Raw genomic sequence first — 14,096 nt, 5'->3', positions numbered from 1 at the left:
TGTAACAGTTAGAACCTGTACCAAGCCAGATACGAAAAACCACTAAAAAAACCACCATAGACATGCGCTCAAATAATATGTGGAAACGAAAAATGAGGACGAAAACGATGACTAACTAACCTAACCTCCCGCCAAATGCCTAACTAGTCACTAAACGTCCCATGACAACCCGCGAGCCTCTACATCGTGCCGTCAGAATAATAATTCCGGACTGATTTGTCCCTCAATCGTCAGAAATTACATATTCCGACTCGATCTGACGGTTAACTGACAACGAAGTAGTCGAAAATTATTATTCTGACGGCGCTATGAAAAGGCTGCGGGGTGTCATGGGCTGCTTACGGACCTATTAAAGCTTAAGTCACTGTGGGTAACCCACGGGATTTTTTCCGATGAGGTTTCGTTTACACAGATTGTACAATGTTTGTAAAATTTTTTAGCTTTGTTCTGTAAACAGTAAAAGCAAAGAGATTAGAAGCCACCATTGATTAACATAAAACCCAATGGGTTCAAAAATAATGTTATTATCAGAGTACGTGATAGGCAAACTGAAATACAGAGACGCTCAGGTTCGAATACTTTTACTTGGCATTCTTACATCTTGACAAAGAAAATTGCTTCTTCTAGTTGTTGGGCAGTCATCCAAGCGTCTTCCCTGGAAAATGATAAACTGCCTCTTAAACGGTGCCTGTACCACGATGGAAAGTGAATTTCTTTTCCACTTATTTGGCGTATAAAAATTTCGTGATCTATTGATGGAAATTATTGAACGTCGTCCTTCCATCTCTTAACAAAACACTGAGTCTTGTCATATCACATCATTTTCTTGTTGTTTTTTCCTTTTCGAGAACTTGCAAAATGTTCCAACATATCTAACGTACTTCACGAGTAATCGTGCTCCTCATTTATAATTTTTGTCTTGATATATTTTTCCTAACGTTAAATTCCAGGCTGCCGTTATGCTACGCGTAAATTCTCAAACATTTGCTTTAAATCTTTTTTCTTTGTCACTGTTTTTCAAATGAACAGATGTTTTGAGAAGATGAATCATGTCAGTGACACAGCATTCTCGAAAAACGAATTGCGAGTTTAGCGCCAGGAGACGAACCTGTATGTGTTTGTGATCGCAGGATGAATTCAGCACAGTGAAAATCTTTAAGCAAAAAATTTGTGTTGCGCTGTTTTATCTCGATTTTAAAATAAACAAATTTATCTTTTAGGAATCCAGAAACAAGATATCAGTTCGTTCACAGTAATTGGAAAAAAACGACTATGAAACGACAGTGTAAGCAGATGAGCACCATATGCCAAAAAGAAATAGAAGTTTGTTCCGCTCTTTTTCCAAAAGCGTCACACACTTACATATAGTATTCACTTGAAAGTCGATTCGGCTTTGGCTTCCGAGTCTGCATTATTTCAATTATTTCACCACAATCACCACTCGACCATACATTTAAGGCCGCTGTCACAAGGGCTTCTTGAGGCCGTCACCTCTTCTACAAAGCTTCGAGTCGCGACATATTGTCAACTCCCACGTCGCAGTCTGGGCAAGAATCATCATTTATATTTGGACCCCCTCTTTGGACAACTGGTTAACTGGCACTAGTGGAGCTAGATACACAGTTTGCTATCAGTTATGCACAACAAGACGTGTACATTGCTTCTTTCTCTTCTGTTCGTTGCCTGTTGCATAATGTCTAGAACAGACGCAGTTTTCGGTCCACAGTATAATTGCAGGTCCTGTGGAAAGCGATCAGCTATCTTGGTAATGAACGTTTTATAACTTCCCAAAACAGAATAATTTCATGCTAATGTCGAGGGATTTTTTTAATCAATTTTTATTGTCATTCCCTTTGAGCTTACAAATAACTTGTTTTCGGTTTTTAACATATCAAATTATTGTAATGATATCTTTGATTTAATTTTCTTTTACATAAGAAGGGAAGCCCCTGGAGTCCTCTGTCAAGCTAACCGATCGGCTACCTCAGCGAAAAACCTATCACCCTTATTGTTCAATTTTTTAGATGTCAAAACGAGCGAGGATCATGCGGGACATGTGTGACGCCATGGATAGCGCTTGCAAAAGAGTAACAGAAGAATTCGACACAAGGGCTGGAATTGAAGATAAACAGACAAACTGAACGAAAAGAAAGTTTAAAACTCCTTAAATACTTTATTTGTAATATTAAAATTCCTGGAATGATAATCAGAATACATCATTAAAGTTTACAAACACCAGTAAATTGCAGCAAGGATTTTTTTTCACCGCTATTCCCAGTATAAACACAATGCCGACAATATGCTACCCGGGAAATAGGACCACCATCTTCTGCCGAAAATCAATACTACAATATAAGAAACGCCTACCACAACCTGACTATATTTGAAACTAAAGTGATGTGTTGATGCCGATATAACAGGAAACGTCTCTTACAACCCAACAATGTTTGAAACTAAAGCGATGTGTCTTAAACTGCATCCACCCTTTCTTAAATCGTGCAGTTATATATAATGCAACAGATTCTTAAAACACAGATGCCCTAAAAGTTAATGGGAAAATATTCATTGTACATTGGGCTGTGACGGGAGAAATTACGAAATAATTTTACGCGGGTATTGTCAAAATTCTTATACTTTCCCGAACCTTTGGGCGCGAGAAATTATTGCAATTTTGACAGGCGCTATTGAAATTATTACCTTATTTTGCCAGTTTGCATTTTAATTACCTTTTGATTATAATGGGTAACAAATTACCCTTACAATCGCGGGTTTTCAACTTGTTTATTGTATCGAGAACTCTCGCGCGAAACGTTGCGATGCCAATTTTGTAATTTCACACGTGAAAATATAAATTAACGCTGAAAGCTCGAGCCAGACGCTCTTTGGGCTCGTCACTCAATCTTCCTCCATCACGAACGACGTTCGAAAATTGCACTGCGTCAATTCAACCATACTAAAAATTTTTACAAATAAAAGTAAACGAATAATAGCGGAGCTCCGACGGTCCGAAGGGCCGCCAAGCGGAGCCCCATACCCATATAGAAAAGAAAAGGAAACCCGTGAATGCATTTTCTCTTGGTTATCATGGCTAGCGGTATTGCTCGTGGACGCGTACGCACGACGGCGACGACGACGACGACGACGACGACGACGGAGTCGCGCAACATGGCGACCATACTTCAAATAATAGGTTGACAGGGACATGCAGACTTGGTTTACCGTGTATTTCTTTGATATTATTATCTGTCAAAACAAGGTATCCGCTGACCAGCATCACAGACCATATCGCGGGCTTAAGTTTAGAGCTCATCGAGGTCACTTGTTTTTTGGAAGTTTACCGCTGAGCAAGTGCTGTTTTTTTTTCGATTGGATCGCGGGCTCATGTCAGGCTAACTTGTTGAAAACAGGGCCGGGTTATTTGGAAGCCGGTTAACGCTAACCCAAGACTAGAAGTTAACCGTTTTCACTGCTTTTGTTTTGTGTTAAAACTCAAAACAGAACGCCAATATACAGAAAACCTCACCACAAAGTTACAAAACTCAAATCAAAATTCTACCTTATCCTGGATTAGCTTAAGGTAATTCCTCTGAAATAAAAGTGACAATAGATTTTTGTTCAAACTTTGTTTACTGAATATTTGTCATATGATAACTTTAATTTTGAAATAAAAAAGGGGGGTGCCCATGCTCATTAAGGAGCAGTGAGGCATTGAAAATGCCCCATTTTGGCATTATTTAATGCTTATTATAAGAACGCATTCCCAGTAATTGTAACATCTTTGTAAGCCCGGACTCATAAGAACACTCATTAAACTACAGTCAATACATTGTGTCGGACACAAATAGACGTTTAAGTTTGATTCAGACAGAAAGCTAAATCCTTGATTAAAAATTTGAATCAAATTTCTTGACGTGGTTACCGACTGCAAAATAGAAAAGACCACAGTGTATCTGCTATTTTTCTTATTTATTTAATTTTCAGCAATAGAAATTAGATGAGTCTTTTCTCGCGCAAAGCTTATGAATAGTTGATTACAACGACTGGAAAAAAAATTGGGGTGCCCATGCTCGTTGGTGAGTTAGAGCCATTTTTCAACTGACAGAGCTCAATATCAAGGCAAATCCGTCATGTTTTCAATATGCACGTGCACAAGCGCGCACTAATGACGCCATAAATTATGCGCAGTAAGGATGCGCAATGCAAATGTGAGGAATGACCTTAATCGGGCTCTGAACAACCCGGGCCAGGAGCTACGCTTTTAGGCTTGTCTAAATCTATATATTAATCGTTAGAAGAAATGTAAACGTGAGATTTACTCTGAGAATTCGATACAATGAGTTTCATTGCAGCTCACAAAAATCCTACCGTAATTTTGGCAACGGTCATTTTTTTAGAGGAATAGTGTAATATTCTACCCTGGGTATTGCTAATAATGACATGATAATAAGTTATTGGCAATCGCTCTGGCCAGGGACAATCCCGGCTAAGTAGAAGTGGACTGCTGAGATCAAGCCCGACTTACTCGTTGAGTGGAAGGATGGGTCGCCAACTTCTTCACCCTGACGGCCTTCAGTAGAGTGATGGGGTGGAACACGTATCAATTCTTTTATACTGTCATTTGCATAATCCCGAGGGGATCATTGAATTGCATAGTGATAGGAAGCTACTAAATAAATAGATTTGTTTGTGACTGGTGCGATTTACATTTAGATTATACTGGCTTATCTCGACACTTCCATTCACGCATCCGAGAAAATCTGGGATGGGCAACAAGTATTACGTGTTAGAATAAAGCAGTTAGTCAAACAATCATGAAAATTAGCCAAACAGTCTAAAAACAGTTTGTTGCAAAGCATAAAAGTAAACTGCACTGTTTACTTTTTGCAAGACAACTAGAGGACTTTGATTTGCCTGTCTCTGTTGATCGCTGATAATTATCATTTTCGTTTTCAGTGCTTTTATCGTTTTCAGCATTCTAGGCGATTTTGGAAATTGAAAATATTTACGCAAATTTACTAAATCTTGAAGATAATCTCCGAGATAAAAAAAAAAAGGCCTGTGCGTTCTCACTTTCTATGACAAAAAGGTTAACTTAATAGTAGGGAATGCAAGAAGAAAATAAGTTTTGAGATTTTCCTCCCCATCAAGATTGTAACGTTAGAAATCCTAGAATACTTTTGAAGTAAATTAATTCAAAATATTCCGTAGGAGCAAAGCAGAAGTTCCTTGACTCACGTGGAGAATAACTCTTATCAAGGTTCACTTGCCTCATTTACATTACAATATCATCCAATATGTCGTGAGGCAATTTCTGGCAATTCGGAACTTTCTGCCCGAAATTTCCGCGTATCCACGTTGGATTATATAAAACAAAATAACTGAATGGCAATATTCAGAGAGGAAGCCACATCAGCCTCAGCTGGTGTTCATGCGGGTCCTCTAGCCTGATGTAATTACAATTTGGAGCGTTGGCTTTTTCCGGGGGGAGGAAAACCGGAGAAGCCGGACAAAAACCCTCGGAACAAGGCGAGAACCGACTACATTGTAAGTTGACCGTGAAAAGAGCTATTAATTCATCTTTTTTAAAAGGTTTTAAAAGAAGGTGTGAAATGCTCGCTGTCTGGGCCGTCAAGTTTTTGATATAGGCTGTATTACAACTAGGTGACACCAACCTTTGTTATTAATTAGCAGTTGAGATAAAGTCTTTGTTAAAGTCCTCCTGTGTTATATCGCGAAGTTGTAAAAAAAACGCCGGATTACCATGGAGAGAAAAATACATCACAATGCAGTTTAATTTTATTTGTTACCAATTCTATGTGTGTTTTCACAGCTATGTTTGTTTAAGGTTAGCTGTTGTTTTCAAATGCGACGAAACAATGAATACTAATTTCTCTCAGGAAGATATCAGGAAAAGCGGGCCACTGTTCAATGGTTTTGTATAAGCTGCACAAATACAATTTCTTTTATCCTGTCTTCTAAGCCAGAAAGTCAATAGCTCCTGGCGTTCAAAACTGCACTAATGAGACCCTGCAATGATAACTTTCGACATAACTCACGCCTTTGAAACAGTGCCATGGTGATTTTCAATCGTTTACGGCAAGAAATGTGTTATTAGTTGAGAATGACAGTAAATGGGATAGTTATGACCGTCTGAGGTTTGAATTCCTGAGAATTGAACCTGATACACAGAGCATCAGAGATTCTTGTGGCGTCTTTTCAGTCTCGTTAAATCGGTCAAGAAATTTAACCGTTGGAGAAAAATTCTGATTTGTCGAAAAATTATGCAAGGAAGAAAAGTCTCTGTGTGTGTACTCTCATTAAGACAATTTAGACTGTATGAGAAACTTATGCTCTGCCCTTCGACTCGCTCATGTCAATCGTTCGCCAAATTACGACAGCGATATGGGAACTTACATAACCTGCTTACAGGGCCTCGTAGTTAAATCCAAGTGGACTTAAACGGTAAAATCCCCTTGGTTTTAATTACTACGCAATCTGAAAATAAGGAGCAACCATCAACATAGCGATACCTTTTTTTCCTTTTTGTTGTTTTCGATGTTTTTGTTTTTTGGAAGGGGAAAGTAAAAACTGCTAGCAGATAGATAAACCAACAAACATATAATATTGCCTCAGTCATAATTTTTTCTGGCTGCGGTCCTGAAACAAAGAACGCTAATTGCAGCATGTCACTTAGTACCGCACCGTGTAACAGATGACTCCAGATCAGAGATGCAACTTAACTATTTGGAGCAAAACTTCTTTATGCAGCTGATTGCAAATTATATCAAAATAACTATTCCGGCTATTATGAGACACCCTCCCACTAAGTTTGACATTAAATACTGTACTTGCTACAAACATACTTGGGTATTTGTTTTCATGGTGAAACAATCCGAGAAATTGCTCACTTACCAAGGCACAAACGGCTACCTCTTCACTGGAAGGTGTCCAGCTGAAATGAATGCAAGCTTCGACTTAGTTATCAACTTATGCCACAGATTGTGATGCTTACAAAAAGAAACAATGACAGTCAATACCGCAATGTAAAGAAGGATTTCTTTTGTCTACTTAGCTGTTTGAGTTCAGATAGCTAAACAAAGATAACGGAAAAAGCCTCATGTTATTTTCCCATTGGAACTAACAATAGGCAAATGATGAATAAGCTCCAAACTAACTAACTGCAATATATTTTTCATCATTTTCTTTTTAAATGGAGGCTAATTTTTGAAATTTGTTCATTACACAAACCCATGAAATAACAAAATCCGCGAGTTATCCTTGCGTGCTGATTTCATCTGCATTGTTCACAGAATTTTCAAACTGCAACTGTTTAGGAAGAGCTATTATTTGTAAATGAAATTATAGCGGAGCTCCGGCGGCCCGAAGGGCCGCCAAGCGGAGCCCCATACCCATATAGGGAAGAAAAGGAAACCCATGAATTGATTTTCTCATGGTTATCATGGCTAGCGGTATTGCTCGTGGGCGCGTACGCACGACGGCGACGACGACGACGACGACGACGGAGTCGCGCAAGATGGCGGCCATACTCCAGCTAATAGGTTGACAGAGACATGCACCCTCGGTTTGTAGCGGGAGAATGCCATTTTTCTTGGCGGGATTTTTAAAGAAAAACGATAGCGGAGGTTGATCTAATATTTTTAAGACAGGGTTCCACTCAAGCAATAAACAGAAAGCAAGAATTAACCGGCAAAGAAGTAGCGAAGAAGATCGCGAAAAAGACTAAGCGGGCCAGCGCTGGGGAAGGAGGCGAGACAGTACTGAACAAAGCCGTGAATTATAGCTAGTCAAGGGCTAGAGAAAGGAGGTGAAATAATACCGAACAATGCCGTGAACCAAAGCTAACGAGGGCTATAGAAAGGAGGCGAAAGTACCCGACAAATTGATTCAGAAGACTGCCGAACTCCCCATGGCCAAGTTCAAAATTCGCGCGAACGTGATGCTGTGCAGCCGTGCAAGAAAATTCAAAAGTCACCTGATTTGGTCAGGTGATGAACAAGAGAAATCAAACGTGCCCGAGTGTTTCAGGGAAATTACAAAACAGTAAACGTAGCGGAAAGAAGTGGTTGATTCGTTGATCTATCGAAAATATAACTTCAGTTCAGTCTTCACAACTTTTGCTGCAAGTTTCTGCCCGGAAGATTTACACTGGCCGAACTGAATTGCCAACTTGCGGTAAGTGACTTTTGTTGTTGCGTTTGCTATGAAAATTAACAAGTTGCCTCGGCGATATAAGCTTATTTTCATTTGGAATCCATTAAAAGTCTTCCTTATTTGAAGCCATGCTGTAAGAGATTTTAAAAATTGCATCGTTTTAATTTCGCTCGTCTCTAAACAATAAAACATGGGTCGCTTTGGAGGTTGCTGTAAGTTGTAAACAAATTACGTTTTCTGTCGATTTTCGTCGTCAACTTAAGCTTATAACCTCACGTCTGAAAATAAGCTTAACCAAAACCGTAGTTGTAAACACGGCCGGGCGAGTTTTGAAGTTTTCTCTGAGTTAGTTAGCACTGCCGCTTCGTAGACTGCTAAAATTTCTTCCTCTGTTGTTGAAAACGAAGGAAGGTTTACAAACCATTTTAAGCCGAAGCGAACAGGATTTGCTAAATTTAATTTTGTTCCTATGTGAATATTTGCATATTGTGATTACAAAGTGTGGAGAGTTCCTCGTTTTGTTAGTTAAATTTATTCGGTTTGGCGAAATACTTTTGTGAATTCCGAGGTTAATTTGGTTGAAGACTGGTAAAGCTACTGCCAATAAAATGACTGCAAAGCTAAATTAAGCCGTCGGCAAAAATACAGACTCTCAGTAATATTCAAATTTAAGCGTGAATAATTTTTAAACTTTAACACTGCAAGCTTAAACGAATTATCTTTATCCTCTCTTTTATTCGGTCACCTTTCATTGAGAAGGGATTTGCTGTTGATACTCGAGCTCAGATGTAGTGATATGCACCTTGTGTTTATAATGTAGATTTCCCCGTTTTATTTTGTTGTCTGTCCAATTAGTTCGGTTATTTTCTTAATAAGAGGTTATTCCCCAATGCGGTATTTACACTTAATATGGAAATGTTCCTACTAAGTGACATGGTACTAATTAACTCGGTAAATTGAACAGTGTAATAGAAGTTCTTGCCCTGACCATTTCTCGGTAATAAGAATAACTTTTACATACATATATACACAATTTAGTTGGAGAGAGCATTCTCCTATCTCCACTCTCTCTCTCTCTTTCTGCTCTCTTCTTCACACTAATTTTTTTTATTAACTAACTTATTAAATGAATGTCACTGACTGTTTTCTTTGTTGTGCATGCATACTTTTTCGCTCGTCGAAGAAAGTTTCAGTTTCTTCCTGGCTGTACAGTTTCCTTTCTCCTGTCCTGTACCAATTTGATTGTGAGATAACTTTGTGAATTCTCTATTCTCCTTAAATTTTATCTCATCAGGTTGATAGAATGCACTCTCAGAGTGTTCCATCATTGTCTTCAGTCGCTACAATTTTCCGGAAAAAAGCAATAGTTTTCTTAATTTCCTTTTACTTTGTGTTAGGACTTTTTAGCATGCCTGTAATTGGCCCATGGGCATTACGGGAGAATAATTTTCAAGGAAAGAATTACATTCGTTCTAGTGTTGATTATTTTAAATTGTTATGAATTAGGCATTTACTTTTATTTTTTATTTTTTATATTTTTTATTTTAGTCGCACGCGATGTTTTATGATTTTACTGAGGTATACCATGTAAATGTAAATAATGCACTGGAATTGGCCAATCAGAGTGCATTATATCGGCTTTAAACACAAACCATATATAATAAATGACTTGTATGTGAGTGATATTATTATTACAGAGAACTGGACAGGGCAAGAACTTCTTTTGTGAATTTATATATTAATTCCTCTCAGTGCTGTCAAAATGTCTCAGGAACCTTCATTTCTGATAATCTATTATTTTCCACCATACCTACAGCACAGAAGCTCGCCAAATCCTAACTGATAACTAACATGTGTGTATCTCTAGCCTTTGCTGTGTGCTTCATGTATATTCTGTTATCTTGCCTTAACTGCTAGAAACAATTTTGACAGAGTTGTTGCAACAGTTTCACTTAAATTGAATTCCAGTAACAGCGCTACATGTAGTAGTGTTATTGAGTATGAACTTTATGGAGGATTTTAAGCTTTTATTTTTTTATGATTACAGACGACAACAAAATATACATGTGTATACATAACCTGATGTTGGTGTTGGTTACAAACTGTAGTTCATAATGGTCACCCTATTACAGGTAAGGGAGAAAAGTCCAGAGAGTTTAGAACATTTCTTCCCCCAGCACACCTTCTGTCTATAGGTGCAATAATTGAGAGGTTATATATATATACGAAGAGTAATGTAAAGTTACTGTATAAACTTAGCATTAAAATCTGACATTTGAACGCCTCCTTTGCTAAAATTAGTCACGATTTAATTGTTATCACTCCCTGTGAATTCATAGAGATTCCAGAGGCAAATTATCACCTAATGTGGAAGTCCTGTCTTCAAGTGAGGGAAAATGACACAAAAGAGTTACAATGAGAGTAAAAAGAATTGTGAATGTTGATATGCTGTACATTATACATCATGTAAAGGTATTTGGTGAGTGCCAAAGGCATAACATTTCATGTATTGCTTTTTCAGGACAAATTATATAACAGTGACGTTTTAAAAGGTGTGATCAGAAAAATAATGAGTACATTGTCCAGGCAACACCAGTTTATGGACGGCATATGCAGACAGTAAGAGGAACTGTAAACGCTACCACGTAAGTTAGTTCTATGCTTATGACTTCTTGTTCTTGGATTTTGTGTCATTTCATCACAAGAATAGGTAATGAAAGATGCAATAGTTGTTGCAATATATTTTTGAAGGAAAACTTATAAGTCTGCCTATGCTGGATATCAGCCATGTGTAAACTGAATGTGAAGCAAACACTCTGTTAAAGATGGGGCAACCCTAAAAGCCAGAAACTGGAATCCGGAATCTGGAACCAAAAACCAGAATCCAGAAACTGGAAACCGGAATCCGCAAATCAAAGAAAATAAGTTCTTCAAATACACGGAAATTGTTTTGCTTAGCTTTTCGACTGTAAAGAGTAAGCTGCCAAGTAAAAAGGACCTCAAACTTAACCTTTTTTGACACAAAAATTCCCCGTCTGTTGAAATCGTGCAACCGTTGTTTTTAGTGAGGGCTATGATTATGAGAATCTCAGTAAAGTGCGTGTTAATTTCATTCAGGGCACCTCGAGAGTGTCTAAAATAAGCTTGCTGGTAATTGCCATTTTGTTTAATAAGTGATCTTCAATTTACCGGGAGTATAAGTTTATCCTTTATGTCTAGTAGATACTGAACAAGATAGAAAATGTCATAGAGAACAGGATATCCGTCAGTGGCAGCCCCCTGTACATTGACAGTCACGCCCCCCACTTTCGAAGTCCAAAGGCTAACCCATCTGGTCTAAATATGAAATTTGATTTTTCCAACAGATACGAGACCAATTCCAGATTAACACAATTTCCACACTGATACTGTTACAAATCAGCCTTTCATATTCTTGGCGGCCATCATATTAAAACAATTTGTAGAAATGTTGCACACTTACTTCCGTCTGCTTCTCACTTGCTAACAGATCAGACCACATGTTGTTAAAAGATGCTAAAAGGCTGCCAGAAACTCACTGCAATAGCCTATAATAGCTTGTTGTTAATGTGCTGCTCACCAGTCTTCTCAGAGCAATTTGATCTAGACAAGAAGCAGGCTCTCACCAGGGCCAGCTTGAACAAAAGATGGGTAACTTAGCCTATGAGCAGGCTCTCGTGTTTGGGCTGGGGGTGTGAGTGGCAGAGCCGCATGAAGGCTCTTGGTGACATGCCAATGCAGAAAAACACTAGACACCTATTTAGCCTGCTCAAACACTAGAGACATATACTAGAGCCTGCTCGCAGGCTATGAGTAACTCTATCCACCCAAAAAATCAGTATCCCTGACTGGATAGTGATGTACCCAATGGATAGCTTTATGCAGCTTTTGAACAACCGGGCCAGATATATAGCTAAGGGTTGTTCAGAACTATTCAATAATTTTTTAGCAATTACAGTCTGTGGCTGAAGTAAAGCCAAGAAAATAAATAACAACAAAAATAATTTTTGCTCATGTTTATTTATTAGAAATTGCTGAAGTGAGTTATTTCTATCATCATTCATAATATCTGGATTCCAGATTCTGGTTTTTGGTTCCGGATTCCGGATTCCAGATTCTGGATTCCGGATTTCGGTTTCCAAATTCAGTGTTTTAGGGTTGCCGCAGATGATGTATGTGCATATGTTAATCTTGAATAATCTGAAATTTCAGAGAGTTTAAAAATATCATATCATATCTGTGATGGTTCTGAGGTGGAGGGCTGTTACATGTACATGTAAATGTCTCATGCACGATTTTTCACTCGTTATGATTCACGTGCAAATAGTTTCTGTATCTGTTGATGTGCAACAATCTACACCAATATTTCAACCTAATAATGTACAGTGTATATTAATTAACCAAATTATGCTGTTTTTAGTTGACCAGTGCTACTACATAGTAATGTGATATTGAAGGGTACAAATTTAAAAACACGCCCAGTGTCAACTTGTCAAGTATATGAACTGGCCAGACAGTGTAGATTAAAAATTCTCTGAAAGGTAAGATGTTTCTTAAACATTATTTTGTAATTAATGAATTCTCAGACATTGTTTTCTTTAACAAAAGATTCATACCCCACATGGAGGTTTTTTCTCTATTAGAGCTCTTGATTCCTGATACTTTAATTTGGAATTTCTAAAGACTGGCCATGAATGGGTGTTGGGTGTGAATATCTTCTGGAACTGCACATTCATTCATTGAGTTTACAAGCAAGAACATCAGTATTTATCCTGACAAACTCTGATTTTCTTCTGGAAGCTGAACTCATACAGTTGTGCAGTTATATGTACAACCAAACAGCCTGGATGACCCTGTGATTGGGACTGTGCACATTGTTGTAACCCTCAATGTTCCAGTTTCTTGTTTGAAGCAAATTGCATTTGCTCTTGAAAGCAAGTGGCGAAGTTCATAACAGTTATGTAAGTTTACTTTGTATTTCAGGGCAGAGCCTGCCACAGTGAAAGTTGGAGTACCAACCCCTAGCATTTGATTCACTACTAACACTCAGTAAACAACTAACAATGAAGTACACTGTATATCAAAGAAAGGAATTACATGCCTGTTCCTGTCCGTCAATATATGAACAGTTTACAGATGGGGAGCCTGTATTAAAACATCAAAGATTTTCAAAGCAACCATGTCCTGGTGAGATATTTCTGAGGAAATATAAATTTAAGGTCCTTATGATTGCTTATAGGCATTGATTTTTATTGTAAACAATATCTTACTGAGTGTATTTTTCTTGTGTACTAATTGTTGTAGAACACAGACATCACTGTTATGACAGAGATATTAATTTGTGAAAAGTTCTATAAACAAATGCATCTGGGAACAAATTAATTTATCATGGATGCAGCTTCTGAGAGATCCCAAATATTAATGGAACATACACTGTTCATACATGTAAAAGAGTTCAGTAATTCATTACTTATGATTGTAATGCTTTGTTTGGTTTCTCTGTATTTACAGACAACTTGATGGGATTATAGATTCTGCACCAAGTTCATTGAATAAACTGACTTGGAGGTTCAGTTCTGCAGCGCATCCTGTTTGTAGTAATATCATAGCTGCAACATTGTGACAGATACACTGCATTACATTATTAAGAAACACATATTAACTAATTATTTTTAAGTGCCTTTTAAATTAATCAGTTTTTCTTAGAGATAATTTACTCATGGTTTAAATAATTGGCTTTTTGGCTTTGAAATGATATTTATTGAGCTTTTAAATCAATTTTGTGATAATCTGCATTGGACATGGCATAAATTGATATTTTGCCAACACAAAATGGAGAACTCAGGGTCTTAAGCAAAGTTGCAGGATTAGCATTTTTGTAGAAAGAAAGGGTTGAGAAATTTGTG

The 14,096-nt window shown here is 37.7% G+C and overlaps 1 long non-coding RNA gene across 3 annotated transcripts; it reads left to right on the top strand.

Annotated features, from left to right (window-relative positions):
* The first annotated feature begins 7,358 nt into the window (after window positions 1-7,358).
* LOC145481379 (uncharacterized) lies at window positions 7,359-13,524 on the top strand. Of its 3 annotated transcripts, none has more exons than XR_014048632.1 (4): window positions 7,359-8,193; window positions 10,220-10,304; window positions 10,694-12,731; window positions 13,174-13,524. It is a non-coding gene; the product is annotated as an uncharacterized LOC145481379 (long non-coding RNA). The 3 variants fall into 3 exon arrangements; XR_014048633.1 differs by having other exon boundaries at window positions 10,220-10,817; window positions 12,611-12,731; XR_014048631.1 differs by having other exon boundaries at window positions 10,220-12,731.
* The last annotated feature ends 572 nt before the right edge of the window (window positions 13,525-14,096 follow it).

The sequence above is a fragment of the Orbicella franksi genome, chromosome 3 (genome assembly GCF_964199315.1).
Source record: "Orbicella franksi chromosome 3, jaOrbFran1.1, whole genome shotgun sequence".
Lineage (NCBI taxonomy): Eukaryota > Metazoa > Cnidaria > Anthozoa > Scleractinia > Merulinidae > Orbicella > Orbicella franksi.
The sequence above is the reverse complement of the archived record's forward strand: the minus strand, read 5'-3'. Positions and strand labels throughout refer to the sequence as shown.